At 35.7% G+C, this 22237-nt stretch overlaps 1 long non-coding RNA gene across 1 annotated transcript in view; it reads left to right on the forward strand.

The window, feature by feature from the left end:
- The first annotated feature begins 359 nt into the window (after positions 1–359).
- LOC125754996 (uncharacterized) overlaps positions 360–22237 on the forward strand; it is a 107393-nt gene continuing 85515 nt past the window's right edge. Inside the window, exon 1 of the long non-coding RNA XR_007410349.1 lies at positions 360–444. This is a non-coding gene — a long non-coding RNA (uncharacterized LOC125754996). The remainder of the gene's footprint in view (positions 445–22237) is intronic.

A 22237-nucleotide genomic window follows, 5' to 3' on the forward strand; every position in this document is an offset into this window, starting at 1 on the left:
CTTCCTTCCCTTCCCTTCCCTTCCCTTCCCTTCCCTTCCCTTCCCTTCCCTTCCCTTCCTTCCCTCCCTTCCCTTCCCTTCCCTTCCTTCCCTTCCCTTCCCTTCCCTTCCCTTCCCTTCCCTTCCCTTCCCTTCCTTCCCTTCCCTTCCCTTCCCTTCCCTTCCTTCCCTTCCCTTCCCTTCCCTTCCCTTCCCTTCCCTTCCCTTCCTTCCCTTCCCTTCCCTTCCCTTCCCTTCCCTTCCCTTCCCTTCCCTTCCCTTCCCTTCCTTCCCTTCCTTCCCTCCCTTCCCTTCCCTTCCCTTCCCTTCCCTTCCTTCCCTTCCCTTCCCTTCCCTTCCCTTCCCTTCCCTTCCCTTCCCTTCCCTTCCCTTCCCTTCCCTTCCCTTCCCTTCCCTTCCCTTCCCTTCGTCAGGCACTACAGATATCCCGGAGAGCTGACTCAGGTAACCATTCTCCCCCCTTCGCCGGCGTCCGCCACATCTCCCGAGATTTCGTCTTAGGGCTCCTGAGCGAGCAGTGTTTTAGAGAGCGGGGTCCTGGCATCTACCAGAATCTAGCAACATTTTTTTGTTGTTAATTTCAGTTTCTCTTGGGCTGTGGAGGGGAATGCCTCCTAGCTGTGACGGGAGAATTCCCAGGAGTCTCCTCAACCTGGGGCGGGCCCTCCTTTGAGGGTAGATATGGGGCCATACCAGTTGGTGAAAAGCATGTTGTACAGAACCTCACAGGACAGCCTTGTGTGTGCGTGTGTGTTGGTTGATTGCAAAGGAGACACCAATTTCTGTGGGCCAAAGTGTTGATATAATGGACCCCTACATCCATGGGGGAGACCCTAAAAATCCTAGAACAAATGTTCTATAAATAAAAGAGCTGCTGCCCTGGGGTTGTGATTATGTACTTTGGACTTGGGGGAGGTACTGAAAAGGGAGGTTTTCAAAAGAATTTTTGCATGCTGAAGAGGACCTACAAGATTTTGGAGGCCTTGCCATTGTCGAGGTAAGGTTGTTTTTCCCTCTAGTAAAGCATTAAGATTGTTAGGCGTGCCAGAACCACACGGTCTTGATGACCACAGCTTTGTAGTACAACCTGAGATCTGGCATTGTGATGCCCCCAGCTATGGTTTTCTTTTTTAAAATTCCCCTGGCTATTCGGGGTCTTTTCTGATTCCACACAAATCTTAAAATAATTTGTTCTAACTCTCTGAAGAAAGTCCATGGTATTTTGATAGGGATTGCATTAAACGTGTATATTGCCCTGGGTAACATTGACATTTTCACAATATTAATTCTGCCAATCCATGAGCATGGAATATTTTTCCATCTCTTTGTGTCTTCCTCAGTTTCTTTCAGAAGTGTTCTATAGTTTTTAGGGTATAGATCCTTTACCTCTTTGGTTAGGTTTATTCCTAGGTATCTTATGCTTTTGGGTGCAACTGTAAATGGGATTGACTCCTTAATTTCTCTTTCTTCAGTCTCATTGTTAGTGTATAGAAATGCCACTGATTTCTGGGCATTGATTTTGTATCCTGCCACGCTACCAAACTGCCCTACGGCCCAGCAATTGCACTGTTGGGGATTTACCCCAAAGATACAGATGCAATGAAACACCGGGACACCTGCACCCCGATGTTTCTAGCAGCAATGTCCACAATAGCCAAACTGTGGAAGGAGCCTCGGCGTCCATCAAAAGATGAATGAATAAAGAAGATGTGGTCTATGTATACAATGGAATATTACTCAGCTATTAGAAATGACAAATACCCACCATTTGCTTCAATGTGGATGGAACTGGAGGGTATTTGTGAAGTAAGTCAATCGGAGAAGGACTAACATTAAATGTTCTCATTCATTTGGGGAAAATAAATAATAGTGAAAGGGAATATAAGGGAAGGGAGAAGAAATGTGTGGGAAATATCAGAAAGGGAGACAGAACATGAAGACTCCTAACTCTGGGAAATGAACTAGGGGTGGTGGAAGGGGAGGAGGGCGGGGGATGGGGGTGAATGGGTGACGGGCACTGAGGGGGGCACTTGACAGGATGAGCACTGGGTGTTATTCTGTATGTTGGTAAATTGAACACCAATAAAAAATAAATTTATTATAAAAAAAGATTGTTAGGCATTTCCTTCTGGAAGTTAGGTTATTGATGAGAACGCTTTTTTTTTCTTGTAAATCACTAAGACATTTTGTAAACTGAGGGAAACTCGTGTTTATAGGACTATAATCTCTGTAAGTTAACTATTTGTTTTTCTTCTCCCTTAGTTTTAGGGTAGCCAGGAGTACCTGAGGAATGTCACACATATCCCACCTGGGTGTCGGGGTGGGGGGAAGGGGTCGATTGTGGGGTGTCTGCTTGTGATTTTTCCTCAGCTAGCCTCTGTTCTCTCATCATCAGTGAGTACTCACTCAAGAAGCCTAGAGGGGAAAGTATAATCTGTCATCCTTCAAGTCTTTTTGTAGATAGTTCTTGTGTCTTTCAATTTGCGTTAGCCTTTTGCAATGGATCTTTCGATGCAGCTATTTTGGAATCTTGAAGCCTTTTGGAGGCTTCTGCATACCAAGTAAAATAGGTATCCCATTCTGTTTGTTTGATTGGGAACCCTTGCTTTTAGCCTAGTCGCTGGAAAGGACGGAATGGACATACTGAGACAACTATCACTATTTGACCTCTCTGGTAGCAACCTGGATTGCCTCATTTCCTGGGAATATTTTTTTTTTTTTTTGAGTAGATTAAATATTCATTCAGTAAGAATTCCTCTGCTTTATCCTTGTAGGGTGGATAAACTCAAAACTTTGTGTTTTTTTTTTACATTTCTTTTTATTAGAGTGCAATTTGCCAACATATAGCATAACACCCAGTGCTCATCCCATCAAGTACCCCCCTCAGTGCCCCTCAACCAGTCACCCCAACCCCCTGCCCACTTCCCTTTCCACCACTCCTTGCTCGTTTCCCAGAGTTAGGAGTCTCTCATGTTCTGTCACCCTCTCTCATATTTCCACTCATTTTCTTTCCTTTCCCCTTTATTCCCTTTCACTAACGAGAGAGGCAGGGAAAATCTCACAGCTGCATAGGGTTGAAAGTCTGAGATTTTTTACCTGCTGTTTACGTTGACGTCCAATGCCCATTTTTAAGCTTCACCTTCAACCTGATTTTGCTGTTAATTCCTGAGTTTCTGGGGGCTCTGTAGGGCAAAAGAGTTGCTTCTGGGTTCTCCATATTGTTTGTGTAGGTGTCAGATCTTTTAAATCTGCCAAAACTCATTTATGGACTTTTCCAACTTCTAAACTATTTTTTGTTTATGTCTTCTTTTATTATCTCTTGAGAATTTATGTATAAAAAAAGTCCATCACTCTCTTTTTTAGAGTCATTTAGCATGAATTAGATTTATTTTCTGTAGTATTTTTCAATGTGTCCAAGCTAAAAAGCCCCTTTAAAAAATATCATTAAAAAAAAATGTTTAGGAAGTTTTCCTTTCCTCTGGTGGTTTCCTTTTCAGCCTGTGGTTCTTTTTGGATATATTATCCTTTCACATCTCTTTGAGGATAGCAGTTAAAAATGTGTCTTAAGTTATTATCTCCTCATATTAAATCTATTTCCTCTGGAGTGAGTGAATTTGTTTGTTCATTTCTTTCATTTATTGACTTCTCCTCAGATGTGATTTGTAAATTTGTTGTTCTTTTTTCTTTTCTTTTTATGTTCTTTCCATTCATTTTTATTTTATTTTATTTTATTTTATTTTTATTTTTTTATGATAGTCACACAGAGAGAGAGAGAGAGAGAGGCAGAGACATAGGCAGAGGGAGAAGCAGGCTCCATGCACCGGGAGCCTGACGTGGGATTCGATCCCGGGTCTCCAGGATGGCGCCCTGGGCCAAAGGCTGGCGCTAAACCACTGCGCCACCCAGGAATCCCCCATTCATTTTTTCTTTGTTATTTTCAATTTAAAAGAAAATAATGTTAGAAGAGATTGCTAATTAGCAGAGTATTAGTTGGGAAATCTTTGTACCTAAAATACCATTCTCCCAAAGAGAAGGTAGATTTTATGAAGCTCATGGTTACTGTTAAGAGGTAGGCTAGTTCGCAGTAAGGATACCTTGTCTCTGGGGTTAAAGTACCTTATAGATTTTGACTCCTAATTGGGTGTTTCTTTCCTTTTATTCCTCTGGGTACAATACAGAAGTCTGAAGTTATCTTAGGCTCTGCTCTGTCTCTCATCAGTCAGGTACCCACAGCGAGATCACTACTTCCTATTTCCCAATAGAATAAATACTGCAAAAAAAAAAAAAAAAGAATAAATACTGCAGTCAATTTCTCTGTTGGCAGAAGAGAATGGGTGCCTAACCTAGGCCTTGTCTAAATACTTCTTTAATAATTACCATCCTTGATGCCCAACAACAAATTTTTTGCATCATACTTGTGGATATTTTCTAGGTCAGTCCAGGGTAGAACCTACTTAAGAAGTCTTCTGCTGAGAATGGCCCCTAACATTGTTTCCTTTATTCTATGTTATTTCTAAATATAAGTGGAATAACTTTCCACCATTCACAAATACATAAAAATTTCTGGCCTGCTGAATTTTAAAAATCATTTTACTGCTCTTGGGAGGGAAGTGAAGCAAACTTATATCCTCAAGACTCCATCATGAACCAGAAATTATCACCTCTCTTCTTTATTTTGCAAATACTATTTACGCTTGAGACTACAGCTCAACTGACATTTCTCTGGGACGCGTTCTTTGAATTCTTCAAGCTGAATTAGTGATTCTGTATCTGTTGCTGCACAATTTGGTTTATGTTCAGTTAAAGCATTTGCCGCTTGGCCTAGTAATTTATCTCTACTTATCTTACTTACTTGAGAGTTTTTGAAGGTAGAAACTATGCTGTATTCATTTTTAAATAGTCAATGCCTAATACCATGCTACTGTATTATTTATAAAATGAATCCATGACAAGTCTCCAAAACTCTAGTATTTAAACTTCTTCCTTAAAGAGACAAAGCCCATATAAGTAATTTCTTTGATTTCTAGAAATTCTTTTTAGCTTTTGAAAGCTTATTCAGCATATGAATATGTTGAGAAAGCTATTTAATAATTCTAGCAAAGTGGAGCTGTGTGAGCGTGCACATGCTTTTACCTTTAAAATATATCTATAATATGGAAAGTTCTGTTTCTAACTGGACAGTGTATATGTGATCTCTTCACTGCTTCACCAACTAATCAGCCTTTTAAAGAACATTTCAGCAGAGTTATAGCAGAACATTAAAATACAGAATTTTTGTGATGTGGAAAATCACTCTGAGGAACGTTTTTTTTTTTGTTATTGTGCATATTTTCTGCGCTTGGAATCTGCTTTATGTTTTTTAATTAATATTTTTATCATAAAAATGGAATTCAAACTTTAAAGATAATTAAATTTGCCATAATTAAGTATGGTTCTAGTCCTATGCTAAAAAATGTCAGTATCATCTATAAATGTTAGTTTTGTACATGAACACGCCTGTTATCTAAACTGTGATTTATCCAGTGACACAGGCTTCTTTTAAATAAATAACATGGAAAGGTTTTCTTTTTTTACTGTTCAAAATGCTTATAACAACCTTGTTCCAGTTTTTAACTATATAGTATATTAAATTACTTTCTTCAATCCCTCATTTATAGTATATTTAAAATGGAATGACTTTAAATAAATCATATAATTTATGATCAGGCTAGTAAAAGTTTTAGAACTTTTATTTACAAAAGTTGAATACATTCTGAATAGTGTAGGTATTACAAAAAACTTCAACTTTCAGATTTATACATATGTCTGAACTTTTCTCTCCAAAGCTCTTAGTAGACCTTCTGAGGCTTTTTAAATTGTGCAGGGCTTGATGTGCATTTTAGTAGTCTTCTAATCCCCGAGCTGTAGATAATTGAAATGTCTATTGAATGAATGGTAGATAATATACTGATCACCTTCCTACCAACTCCTAGAAAGCTCTCTTGGATAAGAACTATCATGTAAATCAGGGCTTGGACAAATGGTCTAAAAGAGCCCAAATCAAAGCCCAAATCAGAATCTAATGACTTTCTATTTAGGACCTATACATGAGGACTGGTTAAGATTATAAAACAAGTTCTAGGGATCCCTGGGTGGCGCAGCGGTTTGGCGCCTGCCTTTGGCCCAGGGCGCGATCCTGGAGACCTGGGATCGAATCCCACATCGGGCTCCCGGTGCATGGAGCCTGCTTCTCCCTCTGCCTATGTCTCTGCCTCTCTCTCTCTCTCTCTGTGACTAATAAATAAATAAAAAATAAATAAAAAAAAAATAAAAAAAAATAAGATTATAAAACAAGTTCTAACAATAGGATCATGTTTACTGCATATTTCCCAGTAGAAGTTTTTCTCATTATCTTATTTCTCCTGATTTGTCATCCCATCTAGAAATAATCTGAAATCTCAGATTTGGTGTTTTGTAATCTTACCTGTATTTGCTAAACTTTTTTTGTGTGTAAGTAGGAACAAACTGTCCACTATAGGCTCTTCATCTTTCACACTCAATGATCACTTCCTCCATTTCTAAGCAAACCAAGGAGAGTGCAGGGTTGAATAAAATATGTTCTCCTACTCTAAAGTTACTGCTAGTTCACCCACAATTTTCTAGATTATTTCAATTTTAGGAAATTAGTAGCCATAAGTGTCCAATAACTATCAATTCTAAAAAACAATGGTGAAGTCAGAGGAAATATTTCTTTCTCACATTTGCAGAATATATTATTTGACATATTTGTAATGTTCATTTGGATTCTAATTTTAAGTTTGGGTAATATTAGAGGAGGTCCACAGGGCAAAATCTGTTAGGAAATATTATTTGAAAATGAATGAAAATTCTCTCTGCAATATAAATTTCTTTAAATTCAGTCATGCATTTATATATATTTTTTTATTCACATCTATCACAATGCTACTCAACCTTCAAGGCCCATCTCAAATTACACCTTTGTGTCACCTTCATGTAACCTAAAAGCAGTTAATTAATCCCTCTACCCTGCTGTCAGAGTATTTAAAGAAAAATCTCTGCTATATAATATGCCAAGAAGAACTGAGGAAACCTTGAAGAAGAATAACAAAGTTTGAATTCTATACCTTACACCACCAGACTAAGAATTATTGTAAATAGAACTACCATGTGATCCAGCAAAACACTAATTTGGAAAGATATAGGCACCCCTGTGTTCATTGCAACATCATTTACAATAGCTAAGCCATGAAAAATCTTAAGTATACATTGATAGAGGAATGCATAAAGATGTGGTTTACATATCCAATGGAATATTATGTAGCCATAAAAAAGAATGAAATCTTGCCATTTGTGACAACATAGATGGACCTAGAGAGTATTCTGCTAAATGAACTAAGTCATAGAGGGACAACTACCATATAATTTCACTTATATGTAGAATTAAAAAAAAATGAACAAACAAAACAAAATAGAAATAGATTCATAGTCATAGAGAAGAAACTAGTAGGTTCCAGAGAGGAGGGAGGTTTGGGAACAGGTGAAATACGTAAAGGGGGTTAGGAGGTATAGCCTTTCAGTTACAAAATAAGTAAGTCATGGGGATATAATGTTCAGCATAGGGAATATAGTCAATAATATTGTAATAACTTTGTATTTGACAGATAGTAACTAGACCTATCATTTTGATCATTTCATAATGTATACAAATACCAAATCACTATATTGCACACGTGAAATTAATATAATATTGTATGTCAATTATAGTTCAGTAAAGAAAACAATTGTAAAGTTACAGGAATTAACTGTTAATTAACACTACTTGACGTAAGGTTAGATGAATAGACAAATGGAACAAGTAAGGAGGGTAGAAACACACCCATAAATTAAGCATCTAGTTTATGCTGAAGGTGACTGAGCAGAGAGAAAAAAATGATATTTTCAAGAAATAATGTTTGGACCCTGAATACAATGCTACATAAATAAATATTGACCTTAAACTATTCAAAATTCATTCCAGATCTAAATAAAAAAAAATTTAATGATAAAACTTTTAGAAGAGAAAATGTCTTCCAGACCTTAGGAATAGACAAATATATATTAAATAAGACTTAAGAGTACTAATTATAAAATAAGTTTTGAAAAATTGGAGTATTTATAAAATTAAGAAGTTCATAGTAATTTATTATCATAAGTCACAAGAGAGTGAAAAAGCAAGCTACCAAATTGAGAGTGTATGAGAAGAATATATTGATGCAAGGTTTATATCCACAGAATATAAAGAACTCCTAAAAGTCAGTAGGAATAATGTGGGGAAGGAGGGATACATGGGCAAAGAATTTGAGCAAGTGCTTATGAAAGAAAATGATCCATTAACATATTAAAAAGTCCTCGACATCATTAATTACCAGAAAAATGCAAATTAAATCTTAAGATGCTGCTATATACCAGAATGCCTAACATGGAAATAATCAATGTTAAGTATTGTTGAGGATCTGAAGTTAGTGGAACTCCTGTAAGTTATTGGTGGATTGTGAATTGATACACTTACTTTGGAGAAATTTTTGGTAGTATTTACTAAAGCTAAGCATGTGTGGACTTTATGATCCAGTAAGTCTACTTTGATTATATATATATATATATATATATATATTCCCTCAAAATGTATAAGATGTTCATAAAAAGACACAAACAAGAATTTCAAAGTTTTACCATTCATAATGACCCTATACTTGAAAATAAAACAATTTCTGTCTACAGTAAAATATATAAATCACCTGTGGTATATTAATTTAATGAAATACCATATAGCAGTAAGAATAACTGAATTACAACTACATGCAAGGATGCGTTGAGTCTAAAAAGCAAAATGTTAAACACATATAGTATATGATTTTACTTATATAAAGTTTAAAATGAGGTAAAACAAATTTAAGGTGTGAAAAGTGGGAGTAGTGTTTACCCTTGACGGTACAATGAGTGAAAGGAAACATGAGAGATGTATTTAGTCCTGAAGTGATCCATTTTGTGTTCCAGGTGCTATTTATATTAGTTTCTTCATTTTGTAAAAATTCATCAATCTGTATGAGTTTTGCATTTTTCTGTATGAACTTTGTACTTAATTTAAAAAAACACTTAAAAATATATCTGCTACTAAACATCACACCTTTGTCTCCATACCAGGATCTGTGATTTATCCTTATATGTCTAGGATCTGGTACAGTGTCTGGTACATAGAAAGTTCTCAATAAATATTTGTTTAATTTAAAATAAAAGCATTTCTGATCGTTCAATCAGTATCATTACATAAATTCAGGTCAGTTGAAAGAGAGTAATTCTTCAACCTGTGATGAATAAATGGGTCAAGCTACTACATAACTTTACAGAGTTGGAAATTGTTATCAAATTCTCTGTTCTCAGCTATTCTGAATCAAAGGAGTCTTCAGTCTTTAGGTAGATAAAAGACCAAAATGTAGCACTAATCTAATAAGTAAACTCAAGACACACAGAGCTTTCACTCAGTGAAAAGTGACTCACTGTTTACTATTTGATAGAATTTTCCTTTAAAAATAAACTAATAATTTTATGAAGACGTACTATTATGTGTTAAGCAGTTTATGCCTTAAAGAGATTTATGACCACATGATTGTTCCAGAAAACATTTGTTATCAATTATATGCATTTCATATTAAGTAGGTAAGAATTATTATTTATTAGAACTTTTCATACCAATAGTTAATAGTGAGTTATTGGTCACCATTAATAGTGTTTTATTTTTAATTAGAATTAATTACCGATTAACCATTAATAACTAATAAAAATTGTTATTTTTATGATGAATATGATTTTTTTTCTCAGACAGCAATAAGGCATTTCTAGAGATATCCCATTGGGAAGAAAATTTATGTATTTCAAATATCAAAGATTGTATGATTGTACAAAGTTATCAGCAATTATATTAAATGCATTTCACATTAAGGAGATAGATTATTATTTGTGTGTTACACATCTCAGTTATTTCCCAGTGAAAGGTATCACTCATTTATAAGAGCTACTCATAAGTAGGTACTCCCAATAAGTATCTTAGAGTAAAATGAAGCCCAGGTGACCTTGCACATAACAGCGTCAACCCCTCTGAAACGGACTTTCAGGCCAGAGTTGATGTTAACTCTAGTTGTGAGAACCCATCCAAGCTACAGGATATTAGGGGACAAATCAGTGCCCACAAAACTATAATCTTACCTCTATTGGCCATGATTAGAGGTATGGAACAGAGAGACATTTTCTGTCTAAGGAATTGGGACTGGTGGACTCTTGCTTCCAATTTGAGACTCTAATTTATAGAATTTCTATGGACAAAGCCATGCTCAGTTGACTATGATATCCAGGTAACCAATGTCCATCATTCTGGCAGAAGGCACTTCCTACTTAATACCTCTCTTGGAGACCATGCCATGTAAGAAGCCACTTCCATCTAGGTAGAAGAAAGAAGAATATATCAAGAAAATAATGTCCAATATTCAGTCATCCATAACCCAGGTAACTGAGTGCTCAGTCCCTCAGAGATCAGACATCTAACACAAACCCAGGAAACCCCACAACAAGATAAGTGCACTGAGTACTTTTAAATGTAAAAATTAGTCATCCACTAAACACCTTGGAAACAACACTATGGACCAGATTCTTAAGGGTATGACTTTGGGGATTAGGAAGACGTGATCTTAAATTTTAGTCTTTCCACTTGCTATCTCTGTAGTCCTGAGTAATTTGCTTTATTTTTCTGAGTCTTAATTTTCTCATCTGTTAAATGGAGTTAATAAGAGTTATGTCATTTATTCATATATTCATTTTTACAATTAACATAGGTTTACTAAAGACCTATTATCTGCCTGGTGTTTTCCTGGGTAGTAACTATTATTATGGTTATTATTATGGTTAATCAAGATAATTAATATAATGTTTGGCAAATACTAGTTGTTCAACAAATAGCAGTAGCTATTGTTTTTTTCTTTTTGTTCCTATTATTTCTAAGGCTGAAATATGAGAAGTCTGTGGAGGCTTTTTCATCTTGGTAAATCCTTTGACCTGAGAAAATTTAGTTCACTAAAATTTAGTTTGGCCTGGGGAACAACTTGTTGACTTTATCTCCAGTTGAATCTGTCAGTAGATAATGGTGGATTACTTATTAGAGTGGCAGATTTCATCTTATACCTGGGCCTCCCTTGTGTCCTATCACTGCTACTTTGCTTATTACAGAGTCCATGTCCATAGGTTGCCGTAACACTTAGTTTCCTCTAACAGACTTGAAATTGCATTCTGGTGTTAGAAGGCAGTATTCCTGACTCATTAAGAATAATAACACACCCAATTCTGTCAATTATTTTCTGAGGAGTTGGCTTGCAACAACCTTATTCTTTGCCCAAACCAGAATACCCCCATTCACAACAATAACTTATGCTACTTTACCTGAACTTCCAGCACCACTGTTATGTAACTGTAAGGATTAAATTTCGTTTTAGGTAATAGAATGCTTTAACAATAATGGCTAGACAATAGTGACATTAAATTATCGTAAGTGATTAGAGGTCTGGTGATACAAGTTGGTTGCAACAGCTCAGTGATGTTACAGTGACTCAGGTTATTTCTGTCTTTGTACTCTTTCCAATTCAGTGGATCAGCATAACAGCAGTCCACCCATGGTCACAGTGGTAGCCAGAGCTCTAAGCCTCATAATTTCCTATAGCAGCATCCTGGGTAGAAAACAAGAGTGAAGGTAAAAATAGAAAAAAGAATGTATTCTCATGACATCCATTACCCTGTATATCCAGTCAACTTTCTCATTAGTTTAACTGAGTATAGTTAGGTTATACATATATTCCTGCACAAATCTTCAGGGAAAAGAGAATAGACCTACTAAAAATGATTTATCCATGGGGCTGATTACATCATCATACAAACTGAACTGGGGTTTTCTTAGCAAGAAAGAAAGAGATAAGGCTTTTTGCATAGTGGCTGAGTGCCTGCCACTTGTTGGTGGTTAGTCATTGCCTGGACAAAATGTGTTTGGTGTAATAAGGCTGCCAGTGCATCCTTCTGGGTATCACAAAGCATAAGGAGAAGTCTGCAGAAGGCTGGCATTTTTTTTTTTTTTTTTTACCCTTTTCTTGACCCAGAGACTCCAGCAGCCCATGCTAGGACCAAAGGACAGTTGCTATAACTTCTTTACATTGAGCTCCATGAGCTCCTTTTTGCTTTTAGTCCCTTCTTTTTATATAGCATCTGTCCTTCGTGCATTATAATCTCTATTTTAGATACTCGTGTTTACCACTAAAACTCTGCCTTTTCATTGTAAAGTCCTGTAATCTATCTGATGCCCTAAGTTGGGGAACTCAAGTTCCCAAAGAAAAGGAGCTAAATTTTGGCAGGCTCACGTATGTATTGGTGTGGAAATCTCAGTATATAATACTTACCCATTTGAGCCATTCATATTATTTACCTTTGGATGAGAATCTATTTCCTCTAGCACGAGGCACATGAACTAGTAGGAGACAACCTTTCCCACATCTTCCCCAGCTGGCGTCGGGTCCCCTGTACTTGTCTTTGCACTTCTTCCTCAACACAAGTAGCTAGACAAAGAATTGGAACTGATTGAGTCACTCTATACCAAGTCGGAATTGGGTCTTTATGCCAAGCCTTGAAAGATGGTGCATTGCAAGTTTGACTCACCAGTGGCAATCGAAATTGATTGTAGGCAGCAGCCAATAATGAGGAAAAAATCCACAAAGACTAAGTAGTTGTAGTATTAAGGAATGCTGAAATGATGATCACTCACAGGCTTTTCAGCTTTTCTGGAAGTAGCAAAATCAGCAGAAAGTTTTTGTTTTAAAATAAAGAAGCCCACATACTTATATATTGCCAGCTATATTTCAGCTTTTGTTCATATTTTACAAACTATGAAACAGTGGACGCTGATTTACTGTTGCTCTAAGAACCTGCAATCACTTCATAAACATGATACTTAATCCATATAACTTGTAAAATTGCAAGACATTTACTTCACCATGTATCTTTTTCAGAACTCCAGTAGTGGCACTAATTACTGTATCTCCTTTAAATTATTCACCATGATCATTTGTTTACTGTTGTTTGCATTTTATTTATTTATTTGTATTTTATATTTTATTTTATTTTTTTAATAAATTTATTTTTTATTGGTATTCAATTTGTCAACATACAGAATAACACCCAGTGCTTATCCCGTCGAGTGCCCACCTCAGTGTCCGCCACCCAGTCACCCTCACCCCCGCCCACCTCCTCTTCCACCACCCTTAGTTCGTTTCCCAGAGTTAGGAGTCTTTCATGTACTGTCTCCCTTTCTGATATTTCCCACTCATTTTTTCTCCTTTCCCCTTTATTCCCTTTCACTATTATTTATATTCCCCAAATGAATGAGACCATATAATGTTTGTCCTTCTCCGATTGACTTATTTCACTCAGCATAATACCCTCCAGTTCCATCCACGTCGAAGCAAATGGTGGGTATTTGTCGTTTCTAATGGCTAATATTCCATTGTATACATAGACCATAGCTTCTTTATCCATTCATCTTTCGATGGACACCGAGGCTCCTTTCAGTTTGGCTACTGTGGACATCGCTGCTATAAACATCGGGGTGCAGGTGTCCCGGTGTTTCATTGCATCTGTATCTTTGGGGTAAATCCCCAACAGTGCAATTGCTGGGTCGTAGGGCAGATCTATTTTTAACTCTTTGAGGACCCTCCACACAGTTTTCCAGAGTGGCTGGACCGTTTCACATTCCCACCAACAGTGCAAGAGGGTTCCTTTTTCTCCACATCCTCTCCAACTTTTGTGGTTTCCTGCCTTGTTAATTTTCCCCATTCTCACTGGTGTGAGGTGGTATCTTATTGTGGTTTTGATTTGTATTTCCCTGATGGCAAGTGATGCAGAGCATTTTCTCATGTGCTTGTTTGCATTTTAAAGTAGCCCAAAGGGATCCCTGGGTGGCGCAGAGGTTTGGTGCCTGCCTTTGGCCCAGGGCACGATCCTGGAGACCCGGGATCGAGTCCCACGTCGGGCTCCCGGTACATGGAGCCTGCTTCTCCCTCTGCCTGTGTCTCTGCCTCTCTCTCTCTCTGTGTCTCTCATGAATGAATAAATAAAAATCTTAAAAAAAAAATAAAATAGCCCAAATAATTGTCAGCACTTGAACTTGATTTTTTAAGGATGGATCCTCTTATAGTGACATGAATCAGTAAATATTAGTTATATAAAAAATGAGTGGTCCAAATATAATTTTGTTGCCAGCCTACCTCCACTGGAATACCTAACTTCTCTTGACACTTGTGCTGTTCACACCTTCAGCCAATCACAGAAGAGTTTCACTCCTAACTCTAAAGTTCCATCCATAACCTTTCCCTATATCTTCCTTTTTTTAAAAATTTTTTTTTTTATTTATTTATGACAGTCACACACACACAGAGAGAGAGAGAGAGAGAGGCAGAGACACAGGCAGAGGGAGAAGCAGGCTCCATGCACCAGGAGCCTGACGTGGGATTTGATCCCGGGTCTCCAGGATCATGCCCTGGGCCAAAGGCAGGTGCCAAACCGCTGCGCCACCCAGGGATCCCTATATCTTCCTTTAATTAAATATTTTATTTCCCCAAACTAGTAAACCACAATCAAAAGAATGATAACAAAAAACTAAATTATATTGAAAACAAAGCAATATGCACTCACACACTCACACACACACAGGCACACCCCAGATTAGAAATAGACAATGCACGCAAAGTGGGATTTTCTTTATGTTCTCATTTTTGCCAGTTCTAACTGGTTTAATAATTATATAATACGTCCTAAAATCACCAGATTTAGCCTGTAGGATTCTGTAAAACTGCAAGGTTATTCACTGATAGTACTAAATTTAAATAGAAACCCCCACTACAAAAAAGATAATAAATAAGAATGTAGCGAATTCTGTACAATTTGCTATGTTCATGTCACTGAATTTTCTACAATTTTTAATGCAGTATGAAATTTACTACTGCCACAGTAGAATTGCTGGGACCTGAAGAGAAAGCAACATATATGCATAGCTAAAGACATTTATTTAATAAAGTAATTTAGAATTTTCATTAGATTCTGGCTTCTGGGGGAGCAAATGTATGCAGTGAGGTCATTCTGTCTAGACAAAGTCTATTTAATTTTCTTACCCCAAATCAAACAAATTACTTATCTATAGATCTAGGCTTACTCTACAATATCCAATATGGTTACTTGCACCTGGGTATTTGACTCCTACAACGAGACAGCATAATTTAGCTTCATTTATACCTCATTGCCCTGATGATCTAGTCTAAAGTTTATTCAGAGATTTTACTTCTAGTAATGTAATGTTTGTTAATCAGTTGATAATTTTTATTTGCCATCCGTGTTAAAATATCTTGTCACTTTAAAATAATAATGTAATTCAAATTTATGTAATTTTATAATAAGATAGTTTGAATGATGATACATATTTATAATTATTACTATTAATTCAGTTAATAAGTATTTTGATTTTAGGTATCTAAATATGTAAATATTTATACATTTTTGTAATAGGATTACAAAAATATCTAAATGGAAAGAGGACTAATGATTATAAGATTCCATATATTACATAGATATTTATTTTCATCAAACTGTATATTTAAATATACTAATCTCTGCTAATATCTGAAACTATTTATCTGAGCTCTTGATGTGTTCTGTTGTAGCCAAGAGTTTTACATTTTCTATTTGCAGGGAATGATTAGAGCAGGCCTTTTGTCCAAACATGAAGCTGCTATTAATGATTTGTATGCCATAGTGGAAGAATCTGATTTTATGAATAAATCCTCTAAAATTCCATTTTAATATATTCAAAAACAAGTTTTTCTCAAGGAAAAAATGGTCCTTCTTTATTGTGAGGATTTTGACCACATGTTTATATTGTCCCAGGTCCACTTAATTGTTTTGTTTGCTATTAAGTTTCTTTTTTAAAGATTTTAAAATTTTATTTATTCATGAGAGACACAGAAAGAGGCAGAGACATTGGTAGAGGGAGAAGTAAGCTCCCTGCTGGGAGCCTGATATGGGACTGGATCCCAGGCCCCCAGGATCATGACCTGAGCTGAAGGCAGAAGCTCAAGCACTGAGCCACCCAGGTGCTCCTAAATTTTGTTTGTTGATGGTGTATTCTAGTATCCTGAAATACCAGGTTGTTCTTACCTAGGATTATTAAATACAGTCATTTATTTTGTCATATTTTCAAGGTGTGTCTTTCCAAAGAAGCTCATAATGCTGAGGAATGTTATCAGATTTCAATATTCTTGTGACTTTTGATACACACTGTACTTGATTATTTTTTTTGCCCATCTCAACAAAAACATATGCATATATTTAAATTTGTTGATTTTGTTTTGTTCTGCTTGGTGTTAGAGATAATTTACAGTTGTTACTAAGGTTTAATATCAGGGATCATGCATTTTTGTGGTAGTTTTTCTTGTGGAAGAAGGGAAGGGTGATAAATTGTAGGATCAGACCTAAGCTTTGTCTGAATTTACCTAATTCTAAAAATCTCTACAGGCTTACCAAACATTTGAGAACTACCTTTGAATGATAGTAGTATCACTGTCAAGTTTCAATATTATTGCCAAAATGGGCATAAGTACATTAGAAACTGAAGTATACACAGAGCTTTTTCTTAATTAGGGTAGACTAAAGTCTTTCCTAATGGTTTTCATAATTAAATCCATTACTTTTTAAATTTTACACTGAAAATTGTAACTATTTATAAGGCTACTTGAAATCCAAAATATTGATTATAAGATTACTATTTTAGGTTGTGGGATTATGACCTAATTGGATTTAATATATTCAAAGCAGGTATACTTTTATACAGTATGCTATTAAGTAATCCTTGCTAAATGGCATTTTTTGTATCCATAAAATTAAATCTCCAATTTTTAAGTAACAGGTTTTTTTGATAACTGAAGTCCTGGCCCTTTGTTTCCTAAGTAATGTGTCAGTAGTAGGACAACAGACAGTAATAGTAAAATACATAGACTCGGAAGTGGTATTGTTCACTTATTTATTCCAAAAGAGGGCAGCAGAAGTCTGTTTTATATCAGTTCTCTGCTGTACGCTGATGTCTTCTGCTCAGTGGTTATTTCTAAGTAAGCCATTCTTATTTTAAAGTCAGATATTGATTCCTCCTACACAAAATATGAAACAAATACACAACAAATAAAAGCAAGCTTATTGTGAAGAATATTCAGAAGAAAATAAAAACCATAACCTTACCTGAAGCAGGAAATTTAAGATGTCAAAAAGAGAGAAATGAAAAAAAAAAAAAAAGAGAGAAATGTCTTTAATGCCATGGTTTTCTTTGTCTCACTCTTGTCAAATTCAATTAAAAACAGAATAAAATTATTTTCTCCCTCATTTATTCTATGTTCCCATTATTACAATATATAATTATTGAAAGAAATTCAATAATTGTACATAAAGCATCAACATTCTATTATAAAATGCAGATTTTTTTTTTTTTTTTTTTTTTTTTTTAGTTGGCGGGGCAGAGGGTAAGAGAATCTTAAGCAGGATCCAAGTCTGGCACAAAGCCAATGAGGGCCCCATCTCAGGGCCCTGAGATCATGACCTGAGCTGAAACCAAGAGTCTGATGCTTCACTGACTTGAGCCACTCAGGCTCTCCCTAAGATACGGATTTTTAAAAGAGTGAATATATGAATATAATATTTAACAAAATTTTGGGACTGAAAAATGAAGAAAACCTTTTGACTGAGAAAGGTTCAGGCAAACATTGTTTAGGTGTGTTCAATAACTAGTCTAATAATGACAATTTGAAGTGTTCTTCTGCCAATTCATCTTCATTTCTCCTTAGAAATTCAGTCTTTAACTGATACCAAACAAGGAAGCAGTTGACTGTTGTTTTTTTCCCTTCTTATTCTTTCTTTATACACAGTTTCTTAGATTCAAATTTCTGCTGTTTAGCCATTTGAAAAATTGTCTTTTCATTTTAGTATAGAATGGTTAATCTTAAAAATATCAAGCATGTATTTATAGTTTAAAAACCTTTGGATTGCAACTAATGAGAAATAGGAGGAGAGCAGCAAAATGTCTGAAAATATCAATTATCCTTGACTTCCTGAGAAGCAACTTGAGTTTTATAGTCAATGACTACTACCTTTAGGAGGACCAGAAGGAGATAAAGACGACTTAAAAGGGAGAGTGCTAAAGTTTACTCTTTTCCTAAGAGTTGTATTCTGTGCAGTTTTCCATGGTAATGTTAAGGAAGTGACAAATTTCTCACATATTAATTCCTCCTATTGTTGATTGAATTTTTATTTGGTATTTTCACAAATTCTTAGAACCATCTTTCATTAACAACTATGTCTTTAGCCAAAACTAAGTAGTAATAATTGGTCATAAAAAAGCAGTGTATAAACTAAATACTTTATGCACCAAGTATTGTGTGGAATGTGATGGCACAGTATCTAGCACACCTTCTTTATTAATATTCTGGTTATTGTCAGTTTTACTCTTGTTATCATTCCTTTATAACTGTCATCTCCTTCTCTGACACAGAAATCCACTTTTATAAGTCATCCTGCAGAGCATTTCTTGACAATTATGTGTCACATCACTGGGAGAGTGAGGTAGGGTTATTGTGAATTTGCAGGGGTTTTGCAGCCTGAACATAGATAACTAGAGACATTCATTGGACATGTATTTTATGACAGCTACTATGCTAAGTATGTTATGTAAATTTTGCCACTAAAATCCACACAGATGAAAACTGAGTTTCAATAGTAGAGCTACTGTTTGTTATGACAGAAAAGCACTGATCTCCAAAACTTTTAGGTCAGGAGAAATTAGTTCAGTGCAAAATAAGAGTTGAATGTTCTCTCTGGCCTCCTTTCTTTAGAGCTCTTCACCTTCCTAGTCCACTTATTCCATTTCAGGTGCCTCCTAGTTTTCTTCTTGCTGCTTTCAACTATGTTCTTAGGAAAGAATCATCATTTAGTCCTTTATTCTCCTACTACAAATTTGTTGCATAGATTTAAGCTTCTATGTTACTTTTTCCATACTTTGAGTTTTAAAACTTACTTAGTATTGTGGATTTCAGTGCCTTACCATCAGTAAAAGGAGTTTCTTTCTTCCCCCCCACAAGTGGGGGGAGGGGCAGGAGAGAGGGAGAAGCAGACTCCTCACTGAGTAGAGAGTCTGACATGGGGCTCTATCTCAGGACCCTAGGATCATACCCTGGGATCATGACCTGAACCAAAGGGAGATGCTTAACTGACTGAGCCACCCAGGTGTCCTAATAAAGGGAGTTTCTGACATCAACCAATATTTGGAAGATATTGGGCATTTTTGGGATTGTGGTGGTAGCAGCAAGGTATCCTTTCAGGAATTTCAAATCACAACAGATGTATAATTATTTCTCAGATAACAGATAATTGCAGTCCTACATAACTAGGCCTGGCTGTGTAGTCTACAGTACATTCTGTTAAATGAATGAGAAATACATGCCAGGCATTTTATACATACTAACTAACTTAATCCACAAAGTAATCCTATGAGGAAATACTTTTCTTGTCTTATTTCTGTTTTACAGTTAGGAAAACTAAAGCAGAGCAGAGTTAGGTGGCTTGACCAAGGATAGTAGAGAAATATTATAATAGTCTAGTGCTATTATTAATAGTCTAGTGCTATTAGCTACTACTACTACTACTACTAATACTACTTCCTCTTCCTTCTCCTTTTTCTATTTCTTTAAATCTCTCTCTCTCTTTCTAGTTCTTTTCTACAAAGTTTCATCCATCCTTGGTACCCTTCAAGTCTTTCTTGCTGCTCTTTCTATAAAGGACATAATTTTAATTGTTGGTCACAGCTACTGGTTAGGGTACATAAATTTGAATTTCTTAACTAACTTGCTATAGTATTTTCAAGAGCCTACCAACATATCCAAATGGATTTCTCAAACCTTTTCAATACCAGCAAGTCCTGAACCTAAATTATCTCCTCTGCCAAACCATTTCTTCCCTTATGTTAGCTGCTTAAAAGCCTCATCATCCACTAACCTATGAAGGAATATTAAAATTTATGGTTGTCTGTGACTCTAAATTATTCCTAACACTCCACATCTGTTTAATCACCAAATCTACTCTTTAAATGTCTTTTCTTAAAATTCAGCTTTGTTGAGGTATAATTGACCTTTAAATGCCTTGTTCCCATCTCTTTTCTTCTCTACTAAGAGCTGTGTTGAAATCTTCATCTTATGCCACCGAGACTACTGCATCACTCTTCTAAGTGCTATCATCTATCTTTCCTCTACTGATTGTTTTCCACAATTTTGCCGCTATGGTTATCCTTCTGTAGCTTGCCTGCTTTATTTTAATTTACTTTATTTTATTTTTTAAGGTTTTTATTCATTTATTCATAAGAGATGCAGAGAGAGAGGCAGAGACACTGGCAGAGGGAGGAGCAGACTCCCCATGGGAAGCCTGATGCGGGACTTGATCCCAACCTTGAGCGAATGGCAGATGCTAAACTACTGAGCCACCCAGGCATCCCCAACTTACCTGCCTTAAAGTAAGACATCAGCATCATTCCATTGCTTACAAGATAAACTTCCTTTTCTGGCATGTAAGGCTTTCCACATAAGTGATGAGTTCCTTTGTCAGTATCTCCCATGTGTTCTCTTCTCCCATGTGTTCTATGCTCCAGCCTCAATACAATTCTTTCACTTAGCCCATTGCTCTTTCACATCTCTGGGCCCTTGCTAATGTCCTTTTCCTCTTGGAAGGTGAATTTAGCTTTCTAGCTTTGTTTAAATTTCATAGCTTCCTTTTTGAACTTCTTCAGGCAGAATTAGTGCAATTTTATGGCATGTAAAGTTTTTTCTAATTATCTAATTTTTATTTTAAGAAATTTGATGCAAATGTTAATATTATAAGAAATTAAGAAGCATAATAATAAATTGAACTATGAGACCACTAAACAACTTATGGACTAGATTATGACAATTTCATTAAAGTTACCTGAACACATTTCCCCATTGCTCCTTCCTGCTTCCCATTAAATAAAACCACTATGTTGAATTTAGGGTTTATCCTTCTTTTGCATTTTATAATAATGTAACCAGATACATATGTATTTTTAAAAATGTAAGGCATATATATCTTGTTTTTGAATTTTATTAAAATGGTATCATGCTGTATGAAGTTTGTTTTGCTCATTCAATGCAATATTGCTAATATTCTTCCATGGTATTGCCTTTGGACTGAGTGTAATTTATTTTCACATTCCATTGTGAGACAATTTTACATTTATTTATATATTCTCTTAAAGATTAATCCTTGAGTTCTAAATTTTTAAATATGTTTCTGTGAGCATTCTTGAGTATTGCATGAGCGAACATGTGCAAGAATTACTTCTGGGCATATACTCAGGGTTGGAATTATTGGGTGATAGAAGAGATGCCTGTTCATTTTAGAAGAAAAAAACAAATTGTTCCCAAAATGTATGTATCAGTTTGCACTTCTATCAAGAGTGTACATCACCTCTTTATTCTATAGAATTTACATGCTAGCATTCTTTAATGAACAGTAAGCCCTCAAAGTCAGGGACTATATTTCACTCTCCCCATTATCAAATACCTAGCTCAGAGCTTAGTATGTGGTAGGTGATTAAATATACAAGAGTTAAAGTACCAATTAAGACAAAAATTAAGAAAATAGAGATGGATAGTAAGGGCAAGAGAGGAACTTATTTATTATTCAACTTATAGAATGACTTCAATTTAGCCCCAGCTGTCATTTCTTTTCTTCTCCCATGAAAAAGCACCAAAACCATTGGGTCAGAACTAAAAACTGTATTTATCTTTTTAGGAGGATTGCTTTTTAATATTTACTAATTTACATGGAAAAATTCCTCAGTATTCTGAATATTTTATACCATTTGTTGATACACTAACTTGATTCTAGGAACTTTTCATCTTTGTATTATTTGTCTTTCAAAAACAAAAAGATTCTGTTAAGTATGTAGAAACCTTTTATGTAGAAGTGTACTTTTTAAATTATTGTTTTATTCTGTTTCCTGATCATTTTGGTAAAGGATATAATGAAGGTTAAAAAAAGAAAGTTCTCAACATTTATAGAGCTGTGTTTTCCA

This window comes from Canis lupus, chromosome 4 (genome assembly GCF_003254725.2).
Source record: "Canis lupus dingo isolate Sandy chromosome 4, ASM325472v2, whole genome shotgun sequence".
NCBI lineage: Eukaryota > Metazoa > Chordata > Mammalia > Carnivora > Canidae > Canis > Canis lupus.